The 4,602-nt window shown below is 36.6% G+C and overlaps 1 long non-coding RNA gene across 1 annotated transcript; it reads left to right on the top strand.

Annotated features, from left to right (window-relative positions):
- Positions 1-2,239: 2,239 nt before the first annotated feature.
- On the top strand, positions 2,240-4,260 carry LOC109001431. The gene is made up of 2 exons (XR_001997873.2): positions 2,240-2,646; positions 3,881-4,260. It is a non-coding gene; the product is annotated as an uncharacterized LOC109001431 (long non-coding RNA).
- The last annotated feature ends 342 nt before the right edge of the window (positions 4,261-4,602 follow it).

The raw sequence follows: 4,602 nt of genomic DNA, 5'->3' as shown, positions 1-4,602 counted from the left end.
CTTGATCTCCATGCTGCTGCGCCACCTCCAACCACGACCACCGCCACCCATGACTAACCCTCGACTGCACCCTCATGCCACCATCCTACTCCAGCCCACCCGAGGCCTCTAGATCCCTCTCCTTCGCCTACCTCACGGCCTCGCCGCCACAACCCAGCGCAACATTGCCTCCAGATGCAACTCCCATCGCCTGCCACGACCAGTCCCATGAAACAACCTATGTCCTCCTCCACTCCATGCACAATCAGAACACCAAACTCTAGCTCAGCCCTCCTCCGATTCCACCACCTTGCACAGCCTAAACCATAGCCTTTTGACACCATGCAATCATGCTGGACAGCAAGCGACGCAAGCTTTCATCCCCTCGCTATGGTATAATCTCTATTCCTTTACATTTAGAACTGTTGTATTTGTAAAGCTGAAATTGAATGGTGTTGTAAATGTGTTGTATTGTGAACAGTGGATTGTGAATGGAGTAGTTTGTGGTGCAACTATGTGTAGTGTGAAGTGCTGGGGAATTAATGTGAAGTTGTAAATTGAGTGAAGTGCCAGGATTAGGTGAGTGATTGTCTTTGTGAATTCGTGGTGTAAGTGTATAAATGGTATGAGCAGAGTATGTACCTTGAATGTATTACATATGGATGGCATTTGTAAGAATAAGTGGGTACTTAAATAGATTATATGTTGATCTTAAGTGATAAAGAGGTATGACACATGTATGTTTGGTGGATCGCATGTGTGTTTGGTAGATTGTATTGGTATAAGTTGGCTTGTGTTATGCATTTGAATGTGAGGAAGTGAGACTTGAGTTAATGTGGATTGGATTAGGTATGGGAGAAGGGTATTGTTTAAGAACTAGTATTGTGATTGCAGTTGGGTTTTATGGAGAAGTGGGATTAAGTTGTAGGCTCATGAATAATGGCAGGAGATTAAATAGAAGCATGGAAGCTCACTTTATTAGTTGGAAAATGAAGTCGGGATTTCAGATTCATAGTTAGGCTTAAGATGTATGGCAAGGGTTATACTTCAAGGATTGGATGATGACATGTGTAAGTGAAATGAGATGGATATTTTAAATACCTAGAAGTGTAAGTTTGTATAGTTAGGAATCTTGTGGAGGAGTATGCAAGTAAATAGATAATAGAGGTTATTTGGACAATGACTAGTCTAAGTGGAAGAAGTCTAAGTAAAGAACCAATTGGAGGTTAAAGCCAGGAGAGAAAATGGACTAAGAGTTAGGGATAGTTTTATTATGCAAGTTCTACGTTTAGTGTTTTGTAAATGAAAAGGAAATGACGAAAGGTTGTGAATGCATGTAGGTTGTCATCTAACATGCACATAAACGGACTGGATGAAATGTGCATAGCATGGAGTCTAGGTAAATATTACGTTCATACTCTTCTATAGTTTTCTAAAGATATGAAAACAAAAATGAATGTCTTATAAAATGCTTTTATGAGAAAATGTTCTTTTATGAAATGAAAAAATGTATCTTAGAATAAAAATGCTTTATGAATCTATGCTAAGCTATTAAGGTTTAAGTATATGCATGTAATCACCATCTATGGCGGCCCCTTTTTATGCACCCCAAGAATAGTTGTATGCATGTGAATGGATGCTATACGTTGTATGTATTGTATATATGTTCTATGAAATTAATGATGAAGTTTTATGCTTCATGATTATGAAAAGATGTTTTATGAAATGAAATTAATTAATGAAAAAGAAATGAATGAATGAAAGGAAAGGAAATAACTAAAAAGAAATGAATGTTTTAACGTATAAAACTACATAATGGCCATGACTGATGAATGAATGATGGTACCAAAGGACTGGGCATATTGCAATGTCCGGTAAGTAGTATTGGTAGTGCACCCAGTGCTACCCCTTGACTGAGTGATTCTCAACCCACAGCCACGAGCGGAATTGGGTGCAAATGACTGTTAACCCCAACACACGAGGCGTAATAGTGTGTACTGGCTATAGGAAAAGCGAGAAGATTAATTGTATGCATGAAAGGTTTTAGTTTTACAAAGGAAAGTACAAGGTGGAAAGTGTTTTGAGGAATGAAAACTTTTTTAAAAATAAAAACCCCACCTTGTAATATTTTAAAGAACAAAAATTTTGTATACAACTGGCTTGAGAACCTGCCACGGAACCGGCTCCCATGTGGCAGTTCAAAACAACGCCGTCTCTTTTATTTTTATTTTTCCCTTCGTTCCCCTCATTCGATTTCCTCCTCCGCCTTCGATTTCTTTCCCCCTTCCAAAACCTATTCATTTCCTCCTCCAGATTTCTTCTTCCCCCCGAAATCCCCTTCGTGGCCCATCATAGACCTAATTCTTGAAACTTATTCCATCTTTCACCATCGAAGTTGACCCACGAAATCGACGTAAGTGGTCCTCAAGCACGACGTCTGTAGAATCATTAGTCTTTATCAAGCATGGCAACCAAGCACGATTCCTCTTCCTCAAGCACGATTTGTCTTCCTCAAGCACTATTCCCCCTGCTCCCACGAAAGCCCCACCTACCCACTCGAAACTGTAGTCCATTCGAAGTCAAAACCCTAACCATTATCCTACCAGTGGCGTAATCCCTTGGGGTAATTTGTCCAAAATCTAACCCTAACCCTAACCCTAGCATCAAGTAAGTGTAATTTTGGTTTTACTTTCCTTCTAGCATACATTTTAGCTCCAAGGGTGATTGTTTTTTTTTTTATGATTTTTGATGTATTGTTTTAGCACCCATATTGTGAAAATCCAAGCTTTTGAATTAGATTTTTAGTGATGTTGATGGCTTTTATTCTCGATTACTAGCCAATATATGCTTGTGATCACAAATGCATGCTTGTGTTGATGGCTTCATGTTCGTGCTTGCTTGCTTTTGGGAACCATTATGTGCTGAGAATGAAATAACATATTTGTAGACGCAAAAATTCAGTTTAATATAAAATGTGCTATTCTATAACACATTTTATTTTTACAAAATAGATTTCAATAGCTTTTTTCTGACTTTTCAGTTTTTGGTTAATTCTTTTGTATTGTTCTAGACAAAATTAATATAAGAAAAAGATACAGAATTAGTACCATGTTATATATAAAATTAGACCTGTTGTCATGGCCAAATTAAAAGATAAGATTGAGCTTAAGGGCTTTTTACAGATATAGTGATTGGGAAGTAATGGAAGGCAATGATCCACTGCTAACTTAAGTTCCTTTACCAAATTGGCTAAATGTTGATGCACCCTTTTTACACTAATTAATTATAAATAGCTAGTCATTCTTGTAGTCTGCAGATTGAGTGCATTCTTGTAAACTGAATGCCTTTGGAACCAGTAGCTGCCAATGCTAATAAATTGCTTAGAACTACCAACTGTATCTTTAGTTTGGAACTAGTAGTTGACACACTGATTAATTTCTGACCATAATACTCTGTTTCTTTAGTTTGATGTTGTGCATTTCAAATTCTTGAGTTTTTGTTAGGTTAATGTCACTTTATACAAACTTGATATAGACAGAAACAAAATTTATGTTTTGCTGCTTTTGGTTGTAAGGGAAAAATAAAAAAGAAATGGATTTTCAAGGGTGAGAAATATAGCTAACTGTGTGTTTAAGCCAATGTTATTATTTTTGTTTTTCATGAGTAAAATGGAAAACACTTTATTATGTTTCTTAAATGTGGGTAGTATAAAAAAGTTACTCACCCTTTGGAGAAGCTCTGTCTCTATTATTTTGCTCATTCTTTGATGTGGCTGCATTGTCTTATATGCTACAATAATGAAGTTCATTTGTTTTTCCGGGTGTCCCCACTAACTTTCTAACATTTTTTTATTGTTTTAATTTTCACTTGATGTGTATATTGGATTACAACTTCGAGAAAGATACAATGAGCTGTTAAGGAGCCAGAAAGAGCTCGAGATGAAACTCGAACACATCAAGAGGAGGGAGATTGAGCTTTGTAAGAGATCGGATGAGATCGAGAAGAGAGAGTTGGGGCTTCTAGAGTAAGAAGTTGAAATATTGCGTTCATGCAGATTACTTCAGCTATATTGGGCTTTTGTAGTTGTTGTGTCATGTTATGTAATAGTACGTAGGTGATTTTGGAACTTGGTATATTTTGTAAAATTTGTAGGCTTATGTTAGACTAATTAGTCGGTGCTTACCAAAGTTCACCAACGAATTTTGTGAAATTTGTACTTAGCTTAAGTTTCTGAAGTGATTTGGGATTCAGTTTTGTATAAATGAATGATTAGTTTAACTTTTTGATGTTCTTTAATCAAACTAGTATGTAATGGGATTGCTTCAAAATTTGTAATTTAATGTTTGTTTTATTGTCACAGATTCTGTCCATAGCATATGTATATGTATATGTACATTTATATAGTTTGTTTGATCCATGCTTATTATAATTGATATATAGAGAATAGATATACTGTTGTTGTGGCCATTATGGAGGCCGAGTCTCTCTTAAGTCCTTCTACTTGCTGCACTAGATCACGATTGATCTAGAAGAGATTATCATACACTAAAACTAAGAAGGAAAGGAAGAAGGGATGCCAAAAGAAAGGATTGTGGACTACTGGCATGACACTAATTGATAACT

The sequence above is a fragment of the Juglans regia genome, chromosome 2 (assembly GCF_001411555.2).
Source record: "Juglans regia cultivar Chandler chromosome 2, Walnut 2.0, whole genome shotgun sequence".
NCBI classification, from domain to species: Eukaryota; Viridiplantae; Streptophyta; class Magnoliopsida; order Fagales; family Juglandaceae; genus Juglans; species Juglans regia.
Note: the sequence above shows the minus strand (reverse complement) of the source record. Positions and strands in the feature narration are given on the sequence as shown.